General features: G+C 32.9%; 1 protein-coding gene across 12 annotated transcripts in view; it reads right to left on the bottom strand.

The window, feature by feature from the left end:
* Window positions 1-13,342, bottom strand: part of VPS13B (vacuolar protein sorting 13 homolog B) — a 1,326,809-nt gene that overhangs the window by 731,272 nt on the left and 582,195 nt on the right. The window lies entirely within an intron of this gene.

Here is a 13,342-nt window from a genome sequence, read left to right as displayed (position 1 = left end):
TTGGGTCAATATTTAAGAAGTAGGCACAGCAGAAAGGGCACAAAATGCAAATATCTAAATTTCGTAATACTAGGCTAGATGACAAGAAGAAAAATAACATATCCCAAAGATTCAATTTCCTCATATATAAAATAGAGTTGTCATTTGAGATAATTCAAAGGGATGACATGAAAAGAATATTTGTTTTTAATCTTAAGCAATCTTAAACAATTAATCTTAAAAGATATGAGCTATGAGCATAAAGGTGGTAAAACTGTAATCAAAGAGGGGCAACTAGGTGGCACAGTGGATTAGAGCACCAGACCTGGAGTCAGGAGTACCTGAGTTCAAATTCGACCTCAGACCCTTGAAAATTACCTAGCTATGTAGCTGTGGGCAAGCCACTTAAACCCACTGCCTTGCAAAAAAAAAAAAAAAGATTAACCCTTTTATTTCCTCCCAGCCATTTTCAGCCCAAAGATGGGCATAAATTAATAGCAGTAGAAGTATTTCCTCTGTCCCTTTCAAGATTCTACTACTCAAAGGAGACTAGACTAGGACTGAAAGAAAGATGAGCCTCTGGACATATAAAGGAGGGTGGGAAATGAGGGTGTTTATAACATTATTAAAAAGTCAAATATGGCAAAGCAAAGAAACAACATCCATAAAGTTTTAAAATTTATTCTATCATTAAAATTTTAAATTTACTCTATCATAAAGAACTAAAAAAAATCTGCCAAATATTGATGCCAAATAAAGATTTCTCACTCAAGTACTTATGTTACCTCCAAATCATGAGACTTACTTTTAGTCGATATGAACACAAAAAATCCAATACTTTTCTTTCTCATGTGCTATATAAATTTCAACAGATCTCACTACTTCGTTAGTCTTCCATTAGTCTTCACCAAGGTAACGTAAAGTGACTTTTTTTTTCCTGTTTAATTTTCTGATAAAGTACTTACATGATCTAATACTGGCTGATATATCATGCTAATTCAGATTATTCTGACAATTTTTTTCAGTTCACAGCTTTTTGGATGAGATATTTCACAGCCTTAATCTTTGGATTATACTTTTCTAAAAGATGGTTTGTTTCATAGGATCATGTTCTAAAGACAATGAAAAAAAACAACAGCAACAACAAAAACAAAAGGATAATCTGTTTAATTGTACTAGCTCTGGGAAATCTTTTCTGCACAAAAATTTCTGTACACATTCCACATTATTTAGTATTGAAACTTGTAACATGTCTAATACAAGTTTCTTTTTAAAGCAGATCTATACAGAGATAAGGAAAAATGTTTATCTGCAGAAACAATTTTGGCAAAAAAAGTAGTATTCAAAATTTCAAAAGTAAAAATAAATGCAAGTTTAGCTTACTGACCTGGGAAGTGCATTACTGTTCCTTAACTTTTTAAAGCGAAAATGTTTACTATAATCATTTCTACCATTCAAGTCAGTGTGGTTTTTTTTAATATCACTACCTTTTAAATATCATAGCAGTTTGAGGACATGTTCACATAAGGGCACAACTATTCCTGTGAGTTTCAAAGAATTATTTTATTACTTGGGTAAATTTGTGAGAAAGCAGTTTATATGAATGCCAGTTGTACCTCTTTGGAGAGGAGGATGTAAACCTATTTAGTGATCTGCCTTTCTCTTTCATCTTGTCTCTAGTTTCTGTGTAGATTTATAATGTTCATTGTTTCCAATTTTAACAAATCACCTAATGGCAGAAAGGAAAATATGTTAACCTTGGAATTATTTGCAGTTGGAGAAATCTCTTTTGTCTGGCCCAAGCTGGGTCTGCAATCTGTTTTAAACACAGATTGTCTGTCTTTCGTCTGACAGCCACCAAGCTGCACAAATTACTTTCTGCCTGTTCACCTGTTTGCAGCTGCGGCTGTAAGCTCAAGATTCTGCAGTTTGACTTGAGCAACCACTTCAGGATTGATGACATGTGCTGCTGATAAACTGAGCAATTTGAAGAAATTACTGGCTATAGTTATTGAAAGCCATCTGGGCATGAGCTGAGCACTAGAAGCCTTCAATCATGTGTTTGCAACCTGCAGTGGCGGCAGCAGTGTTTGAAGTGATACCTTCCTAGAAGAAGGTCGGCCCTGGCACTAAAGAATCAAGAAAGTGATGGAATATAATCACTCATGAGAATAATAAAAGAGAATATCCACTAGGAACTATAATTCGAAGTTTAGTCTTTTCTTCAAAAGTTTTTTTTGGGGAAAAGGTGAGGAATGAACTTACACTAAGAATTCAGATTTCCTATTCCACCTCACAAAGGGAGGGTTTTTTCCTTTACCAAATCAACATGCTTTCCACCCTCCCCCATTGCACATAATTATTGGAACTCTATCAGCTTCTCTGAATTTCTCTGTCAATTTGTTTTCAACAAGGTGATTTAGCAGAATTACTTATGAAATCACTCATATCAGCTATAAAGAGAAGGTTTTTTAGGTGTTTTATATGTGATCATTTTACCTCCTCACATAATTTATAAATTTGTGATTTGGGGATGAAAAACATTGGATAATACAAGGTCTTGGTGATTCAACATTTCTTTTAAAATGAGGTAGAATTAGTGAGGACAGTTAGGCCAGAAAACCACTTCTGTAACATTATAATGCAGTTCATAAATACTACTCTGAAAGAATATAATCCATCTCTGAAAGAATATAACACATAACGAGAAGCAGTGTTCAAATTAAAACTGACACAAGATGTAGGATCATAGGCAAGACACTTTAAATCTTCAGAGAACTGTCACAGACCAGGGAGAGATTAGATATACTGTGTTCTGGGGACAGGGTATGTTTTTCCCATTCCAGACACAGATGAAATCATATTTAATGTATATCTAATTTTCATATTTATATATGTACCATTTCAAATAACAATAATCATCACTAATAACTTAGACACATTTATATTAAGACTAGGATTCTATAGAAATAACCAAAACATTAAAAAGATACATTAATACATTTTCACATATTTTAGCATTACTCAAATGTACAGATTGAATGGGGGAAAAAATTGCATTACTCTGAAAGCATATTCAGAAGCTGCCTAACCAAGAATATAGCATTAGTTCTGATAAACAACTGGTCACTTTCCCCCATACTTCTACATTTGTATAAATCACCTCAAAAGCAAAGAGATTAATAAGTTAAATAAAAGATGATAAATATAATTTAATAAAAAATGGCAATAACATATATATGACTAAAAATTTCTCTTTGTGTGTAATTATATCAAACAGAATAAAATGTTAATTTTCATTGAAAAATGTCCTTAAAAGATATGGCACTTCTTTATTCTACAAAAAAAAGTAAGCTGTCATTAGTGAGATCACACTACAATTTCTTAACAACAAAAATTGACTAAATCAGACACTATCTAAGGGGATAGTAGTGTAACCCAAACAATCACCACCAAAAGCAGAAACTATAGCTAAAAAATGCAAAAAAAGAAATTTGAAAAGTTATTGTGTCTACAATCAATCTTCTATGTAAGTTTAATTCAATTCCTGGCCCCCAATGTCTTATTTCAATTCATAAATTATCTCATTTGAAAGAAATATCGAGAGAGACACACAAAATAATAAGAAGCAGAACATTCTTTAAATTCATCTCAAAACATTGTTATATAATAGTGATAATCTTGACACCCGTATATTTAGGGAAAATTCTTTTTTTAAATATAATGTCATGAATTTCTAGAACAAATTTGCAAGAGCATCGCTAAAATATACAGTATGGGCACATGCTTTATTCTGAAAACTTTAGACCTGTTAAAAATTAAATGCATTTTAAAAATAGTATGAACAAAACTTTAAAGTTATCTAACTATATAAATGCAGCTTTCATGGTTCTGAACCCATAAATTATATTCAACCTAAAGCTAACTGAATTGAGCCAACAAAAAAAGATATGTATCATTAATCCATTCAATAAATCAAAGCTTTATCATTACTTACATGCAATAATAACCTATCAATAAAATCTTTATTACACATTAGCATACTACTGAAGAAATGGCTTCTGTGCTATCTTTCTTGTTTAACCGTATCATGAGTTCATAATTTTTTAGCATAAGCTTTTATTTTTAAAGGGCTAAGTCGTGAGAACATTCTTATGTATCACTTCATAATTCTTGACACCAAGTATATATAAAAAGATTAGACTTTATTTGGTATAAAATCAGTTGGCAGTTTCACATCTGTGCAATGCAACCTAAATATACCAGCTGGCATCTCAAACACACACACATATGGACTTCAAAACAGAAACTTCCTGATTTGCAGCACTGCCAGGGTAATTGTGTATCCTCGGCATACTACAGCTATTTTTCAGGCCCCTGCAGGTGTGCACTGCACATAAACACACAGCTGTAGCCTAGCAAGCCAAGTGTTCCATCAAACACATAAAGGGAGACCTCAGCAGTTGGATTAGTCATCTCGGCAACAGGTCCGGGGAGAACAATATGGGTTAGTATTTTTGGAAAAAGCATGGATGGTAAATTTATGATTATGCTAGCCTTACCAAATAACTGCTGTATTGTGTCATTTTTTAATGCAATGTCTACTTATTAAAGTTTTGGTTAGAATGGCTAGAGAAGACTGAGAATTTTTTAGTATTTATGAAATATAAGAGAGAGAGTTTTTATATCAAATCATTTATTTAAGAATAATATGTTAAAACATTTCCATACTAGATGCTGTTTTTTTGACAAATAATATAATGATTTGTATTGAATAAAACATACATATCACCGGAATCAATTATAGGTGGCATATCAAATATTTTTGCAAATTATCCAAATAATTTGTTGTTTATTGTAATTCCAAGACATTTTCCTCTTGGTATGGATATGTTGTTTCTAAAGTATATTCCAGGTTATAGTGATCAATCAAAACTTCTGGAAACCTCAGTTTCCTTATTTGTACAAATCACAAAATTTGGAGATCAAATGAGGTTTGGGGCAAACAAAAAAGTTATATAAATGTAAACAATTATTAAATAGAGAACTGTGAATGTCAACATCAATTAACCTAATATCACAGGGTCTGGCAGATAGTAAATAACTATTCTTAAATTCATTGTGAAAATACAGCAAAAAATTATTATCCTAAAAATACTTTCTTGTAGACAATTATGACTACATTAAATTAAAAAGCTTTACACAGACAAAACCACTATAACCAAGATCAAAAGAAATATAGTAAATTGGGAAACAATTTTTACAACTATTAGTTCTGACAACAGACTCATTTCTAAAATATACAGAGAACTGAGTCAAATTTTTAAAAAGACAAGCCATTCCCCAATTGACAAATGGTCAAAGGATATGCAAAGGCAATTTACAGATGAGGAAATCAAAGCAATCCATAGTCATATAAAAAACTGCTCTAAATCACTAATTATTAGAGAAATGTAAATTAAAGCATCTCTCAGACTGGCCAAAATGACCAGAAAGGGCAATGAGCAACATTGGAATGGATATGGGATATGTAGGACACTAATATATTGTTGGTGGAGCTGTGAATTCATTCAGCCTTTCTGGAGAGAACTTTGGAATCATGCCCAAAGGGCAACAAAAATGTTCATACCCTTTGATCCAGCAATACCACTACTGGGTCTATACCCTAAAGAGATTATGAAAAATGGTAAAAATATCACTTGAACAAAAATATTCATAGTACAAAAACATTCATAACAGCCCTGTTTGTGGTGGCAAAGAATTGGAAATCAAGTAAATGTCCTTCAATTGGGGAATGGTTTAACAAACTGTGATATATGTATAACATGGAACACTATTGTTCTAATAGAAACCAGGAGGGATGGGAATTCAGGAAGCCTGGAAGGATTTGCATAAACTGATGCTGAATGAAATGAGCAGAACTATTAAGAACACTGTACACCCTAACAGCAACATGAGGGTGATGGTCAACCTTGATGGACGTGTTCATTCCATCAGTGCAACAATCAGGCACAATATTGGGGTATCTGCAATAGAGAATACCATCTGTATCCAGAGAAAGAATTGTGGAGTTTGAACAAAGACCCAAGACTATTACCTTTAATATAAAAAAAAAATTATCTTATTATGTAATTTTGCTATCTCTTGTACTTTATGTTTCTTCCTTAAGGATATGATTTCTCTCTCATCACATCCAACTTAGATGAATGCATACCATAGAAACAATGTGAAGACTAACAGACTGTCTTCTGTGGGAATGGGGGGGGGGGGGCAAGATTGGGGGAAAAATTGTAAAATTCAAAATAAATAAAGTCTTTCCAAAAAAGCCCACTTTCTTGTTAATAACTTTTATTAACAAGATCTTTTTTTTGTGAAAAACACAATCCTACATTTTAAGAAAAACTGATAAATATTTTTGCAAAGTGAGAATTCTACTTGCAAAGTGAGAATTCTACATACTCTACCTCATAATTTTTAAAGAATAATCGAAGTTCACTTGGCAGCTACAGGAACATAACATATACATCAGAAAATGAAATTATATACAACTTTTTTTTCCTATCAAGTTTGTCATTTCAGTTCAATGAAATTTTGTTACCAGTAAATTTCATTGAACTGAAATGACAAACTTGATAGGAAAAAAATTACAATAGATTAGAGGATTTATTTATTGATGTCTGAAAAGAAATTTAAATACCCAAACATATAGGCCCACTAAAAATTCTGATTTCTCCATTAAGCTAATCAAGTAGAAATATGAACTGGATCATTATTTTTCTTAATTAAGGAAAGAAATAATGTCTGAGATGTGTACATGATTGAACTGATTTAGGTATGTCCAGTTTCTCTAAAATAAATTATTTTGAAATGAAATGTGTTTTTTTTATATTTTATACAATGATGCAGTATCTCACAAAAATCAGAAATCATTAATATTTAGTTAAAAATCTTTTCTCAAGAGTCAATACTCAGGGGCGGCTAGGTGGCATAGTGGATAAAGCACCCGCCCTGGAGTCAGGAGTACCTGGGTTCAAATCCAGTCTCAGACACTTAATAATTACCTAGTTGTGGGGCCTTGGGCAAGCCACTTAACCCCGTTTGCCTTGCAAAAACCTAAAAAAAAAAGTCAATACTGCAGGTGATCAAGAATGTGCCCCTCCTTGCTTCTATAGTAAGATTCATGGGAGTCAAAGCAGCCTCAAAGGCGTCTTAAAAACTTTTTTCAATGGTCTATCGCCTATCAGACACAAATCATCTGAAGTGATGGGCTTTCCTCAAAGATATCTAGGGGTAGGCAATGCACTTTTTCTACTTGATACTTATCCAAAAAATCAACTAGTCTATTATTCCTAATTCTGTACTTTGGAATCTCATAAGGTAAATCTAATCCTTCTCATGTACTCAGTCCCTCAAACATTTGAAATCCTTTTACACTCTACTTTCTCACTTCTTTTAACTAAAGTCCATATGACTTGAATTCCAGTCAGTTGAGGCTGATTCAAACATATAAAACTTTAGATATGTTTTCTCAGTCAATAAAAAAATAATTGTCAAACTGTACTATCATCCAATCTAATATCACCTTTTTAAATTAGGATATCATGAGACTTTACAATCTGCTTTGTTGAAATGAAGTTACATTAGTTATATCTACTACATTCTCATGATCTACCCACCAAGAAAGTCTATCAAAAAAGAAATGATATTCTAACAAGACTTGTTCCCCATAAAAGCACAGTGTCTCTCATTATCATGTGTCTAATAGAATTGCTGCTGCTTCTTCTAAAGGTTCACAAATGATCTACTGGAAATGAATTCTATAGTTAGTGAATTCATCTTCTCTACTTTTTTTTTTTAAGTTTTTGCTAGGCAATGGAGTTAAGTGGCTTGCCCAAGGCCACACAGCTAGGTAATTATTAAGTGTCTGAGGCTGGATTTGAACTCAGGTACTCCAGACTCCAGGGCTGGTGCTCTATCCACTGCAGCACCTAGCTGCCCCTTCATCTTCTCTACTTTTAAAGAACAAAAGTACATTATTATGGAAAGGATATTTTACAAGGATATGGTATTGATTCAGAGGAAAACACTTCCCCATCTCTGAATTAGTAACAACAGAAAGCAGTCAGAGAGATGTCAAACCCAAAAAAGGACAGACTATTTGTGACCTCAACTTTGTATGCCTTAAGTAAGCCTTAATTCCCACCCAAAAATTATATCTTTAGGAGAGTTTAATTGACTTTTAAGAGAAAAGCTAGACAAATTTTTTTTCAAAATAGGTCATACTAGTTATCTATGAGTTCAGGAGGCAATTGATGATAGAGATTAAAAGAGAGATTGATTAAGATTAGGTATATATTCTAGATTACTCCTTCCCCTCATAGATTTTATAATCTGTTGGAGAATTGAATGAAGAGACATAAGTAAGACGTGGATGAAGAAGAGACTGTCACCCAGTTTTGGCAATTTTGCCCATTCTCAAACGTCCTTCACAATTTCAATTTCACACACACACACACACACACACACACACACACACACACAAATGACTGACAGCAAAGGAAGATGAGGCAAGTTGGTGGAATAGCAGGAAGAAATACAATTAATGTGCTGAGATAACTTCTCCACAAATATTTTTTAAGTGCTCCAGTACAAGTCCTCATTAGGATATTTAAGAGAAAAAAAAATCAGTGACACAGTCAGCATAGGAAACTAGGAGAAGGGTCTGGTCAGGGATGGTTGGGAGTGTAGTAGGGTTTCTGTTTATAGGATAATAGAGGAACAAGAAGAGTTCCAAACCCACATACAGAAAACCTGACCTTGTGCAGAAAGTGGGAAAAAATTATCACCTGGTAGTTCTGTCATTCACTAACTAGTTAACAATCACAGATTCAAAATAGTATGGCAGAAACTAGATCTAGACCAACATCTCATACCATATACCAAAATATGGTCAAAATGAGTATGTGATTTTACATATAAGCAAATTAGAGAGCATGAAATACTTTATCAAATCTATGCATAAGGGAAGAATATAGGATCAAAGAAAATATAGAGAGCATTACATAATGTAAATTAGATGATTTTGATTATATAAAATTAAAAAGGTTTTGCATAAATAATACTAATGCAAACAAAATTAAAAGGAAAGCAGAAAAATGGCAGGAGGGGGTATGTAAAAGTATCTCTGACAAAAGCCTCATTTCTCAAAAACATAGAGAACTGAGTCAAATGTATAGGAATACAAGTTGTTTCTCAATTGATAAATGCTTGAAGAATATAGAGTTTTTAGATGAAGGAATTAAAGCTATCTATAGTCACATGAAAAAAAAATGCCCCAAATCACTACTGAATAGAGAAATACAAATCAAAATAACTCTACGGTTCTATCTCACACATCAGACTGGCTAAAATGACAAAAAAAGGAGTTGTGAGCTAATCCAAATCTAAACACTTTCATCTGTAAAAGAAGAAAGTAATTAATTGTATTTTATTTTATTTTATTATTTTTTTCTTTAGGTTTTTTACAAGGCAAATGGGGTTAAGTGGCTTGCCCAAAGCCACACAGCTAGGTAATTGTTAAGTGTCTGAGGCCAGATTTGAACTCAGGTATGCCTGACTCAAGGGCTGGTGCTCTATCCACTGTGCCAGCTAGCTGCCCAAGTAATTAATTGTAAATGTAAGATACTATCTCTCAAAAAAAAATTAAAACACAATTATACATCAAAACAGAAATCCTTGAAAACTAAAGAAAAGATTAACAAAACTGAAATGAAACTAAGAACTGATTTGGGGAAAAAAAAGATAAAACATTAGCTAACTTTATTTTTTCAAAAGAAAACTAAATTACCAATATAAAAAAATTTAAAAGTGAAAAATTAAAATTAATTACTAAGAATTATTTCACCCAATTATATGTAAATTAACTTTGAGATCTATATAAAATAGATGAATGTTTACAAAAACAGGTTGTGCTCAGATTAACAAACAATAAGATGAAATAACCCAATCTCAAAAAAAAAAGTCCCACAAATTTAACACAAGTACATTACTAAAGGAAAAAAAAAAATCACAGAATTAAATAGATTCACATACTATGACCAGGAATATAAGGCTCAGTCAATATTAGAAATCAGTAAACATATTAATACAGCAAACATATTAATACAAAGAACAAAGATTACAGGATAATGTCACTAGATGAGGATAAAACTTTTGAGACAATACAAGAGTTTCCTCTTAAAGCACTAGAAAACCATGGGAATAAATGGATCTTTAATATTATAAGAAGAATTTCTCAAAAACCAAAAGGCAATATTATCTTAATTGGGATAAACCAGCGGACTTTCTAAAAGATCTAGAGTACAACACGGATGTCCTTTATCACTATTAAATCACTGTTAGAAGTGCTAAAGAAATTGAGGGAATGAGTCTAGGTAAAAAGTAAACAAAATAATGACTTTCTGCAAATAATTTATTTTGCTTGGAGAATATCAGAAACAGCAAAAAAAACTAACAAAGATTACTGACAACATAAGTCAATTAATCTACAAGTTCTTTAGGAGCTGTTGTACACAATCAAATAAGACAATATATGTAAAGAATTTTTAATAATAGAAGGTCCTATATAAATGTTAATTCATATTAAATAATATATTGAAGCTTGAAGATCTGAACCTATAGTGCTAGATTTAGAGTCAGAATTTTACACCAAATCCCACAACTAACATATCAGTATGATGTAAATAGAGCCACATTTTTTCAAAGTCTAAAATGAGGTTATGTAAAGAAAGAATGAAGGGAAAAGAGCTTAGATTAGTGGACTTCTAGAGCCCTTTCTAGTTCTGGGTCTAAGATCATCAACAGCCAGAATCTTTATTATCCATTTTCCTCTCTTATTTTGGACATCCCATGATTCAGTCTTTCCAGGCTTATTTCAAATTATTACTCTTCATAAATTTTAAATCCTAGTAAAACTAGTCTACCAGCTGTTCCCTAAATTCAAGGTTCCATCTCCTGTCTCCAAGCTTTACCACAATGTTCCTCATGCCTGGAATACACTTCTTCCTCCTTTGCCTGCTTCCAGGTCAGTTGCCATTCACCTGGAAATGCCATTGCCAATCACTCTAACTGCTTTCTATTCACAAAGTATCTTTATTTATTTTTGTATTATGCTATATTCCCTACATAGAATACACTGTCCAGAGAGCAGAGAATATTGTCTTTTGTCTTTGTAAATTGAGAACCCTTATAAGCCATTGCCTTGCACAGAGCCAGTAGTTACTATTTGTTGAACTGAGGAAAACAATATCTGATAATCATTTGACAGAGATTAAAGGGGAAAAGAACTATGATTCAGTTTTATCTGTCATGCATTATCATTAAAACGTTCACATTTAGGAAACAAGCTTATCCATTTCCTATATAAACCTAAAAAGATTTTGTTCCCATGCTTAAAGTTTTTCTCAATTCTGAGCGGGGGCGGGAGGTGGAGGAGGTAGCAAAGAGGAAGAGGAAGGAGAAAGGGGAGAAGCAAAGGAAAGGGGAAAGACAACAGAAAAGGGGAGGAGGAAGGGGGGAAGGGGAAGAGAAAGAAAAAGAAAGAAAAGAATCACCACTTTCAAGAGCTTATCTGCTACCAGGGGATGATAAACTATTCAGGCGAGTATGATTAAATCAAGGTAATGATTTAAGAAAAGGAAATAATAGATAATATTTTCCAGTATATTTGGACAGAGAAAAAAATAAAAATCAAATCACAGGATACAAAAATGCTAAAGAAAAGGAAAGTAAGTCAGAATTAAGGAAGGAATATTTCAGATTTAGAGATGGCTCTTGCAAACAAAAATAATGAGAGAAGGAACAGCCAAGTCTATGAAACTGTTACTTGCCCAGTTAGATTGAAAATAAAGCATATAGAGGGTAACATGTGAAATAAGGCTAAAAAGGTCAGTTGAAAACAGAATGAAAAGAGCAAAAAATGTCAAGCTTAAGAGCCTGTATTTTATACTGGAGGAGTCACCTTCTTCAAATTTTTGAAAAGTTTTAAATGAGGTCAGACATGTGCATTAAGAATATTACTGTGGAAGTTATATGATAGAAAATACATAAAAGACTCAAGGCAGGCTTCTAAACTGAAAAAGGTGTTTAACAGGTGGAGATTATTCTGCTACTAGCAATCATTTCGTTGAAACTTTTGTCAACATTGTTTGCATTGAGTTCTTACAGATGTCAACAATGGAAGAATTTCTGAATGCATTATTCCATTTTAGCCAATTCAGACTTAATCTAGAGGTGAAATATTTTCAATTTCAATCAACAAATGCAAGGATATTTACTACTACCAGATTACTACTACTCTGCAAAGCTATGTGTTTAAAACAAGTCTATAATTTTCTTCTTCTGCTTTATCTATTAGTTCTCATGTAACAGCACCATATTTTTCTCAAAAGAGTTTTGTCAGGGGTCAGCTAGGTGGCACAATGGATAGAGCACCAGTCCTGGAGTCAAGAGTACGTGAGTTCAAACCTGGCCTCAGACACTTAATAATTACCTAGCTGTGTGGCCTTGGGCAAGCCACTTAACCCCATTGCCTTCCAAAAACTAAAAAACAAACAAACAACAAAATAAAAGTTTTGTCAGGTCTTTTCCTAACCTATTTTGACAAACAGTATTAGTAATAATAGAATTAACTATCCTTTGAAAATTGGACTTTTCTCTATTTTTCATACATATATAATGCTTCTCCATCTCTGTTCCTGGGCAAGTTACGTCTAGTTCAAGTAATGATCCAGCTAATGAGAGGATCTTTTACTAATCCTGCTCACCTAGGAATTTTACATATTTACTCAAACATTTAATATTATTTAACAGTTTAGTTGGCTTAAGTTACCAGTTTTCTTAATGAATCTTGTCAGTGGATATTATTATTGGGGGGAAAAATTTCCTCCATTGCAGTCATAAAATGAAAATACATCAAAACTATTGTCTGTCCCAAGAAATTTACATACTACTGTATATGCCAATAAGTTTTTAGAAAGCAAATAATAAGTCCATTAATCAGTCAGTCACCAAACATTTATGAAGTGCCTGCCATGTGGCAAACAGCACTGGGAATACCAAAAAGGTGAGGGAGAGACAAAAGATAGTCCCTGCCCTCAAGAGGGGGGGAAAACAAATAAATAATTATGTACATCAAGCTATATGCAGAATAAACAGGAAATAAATAAAAGAGGAAAGATAAGAGAATTAAAAGGCAACCAGGGAAATTTCTCAATCTCTAGCAGCTAGGTGGCACAGTGGGTAGAGTACCAGTTCTGGAGTAAGGAGGGCCTGAGTTCAAATCCAGCCTAAGACATTTACTACC

Source organism: Macrotis lagotis, chromosome X, assembly GCF_037893015.1.
Source record: "Macrotis lagotis isolate mMagLag1 chromosome X, bilby.v1.9.chrom.fasta, whole genome shotgun sequence".
Lineage (NCBI taxonomy): Eukaryota > Metazoa > Chordata > Mammalia > Peramelemorphia > Peramelidae > Macrotis > Macrotis lagotis.
The sequence above is the reverse complement of the archived record's forward strand: the minus strand, read 5'-3'. Positions and strand labels throughout refer to the sequence as shown.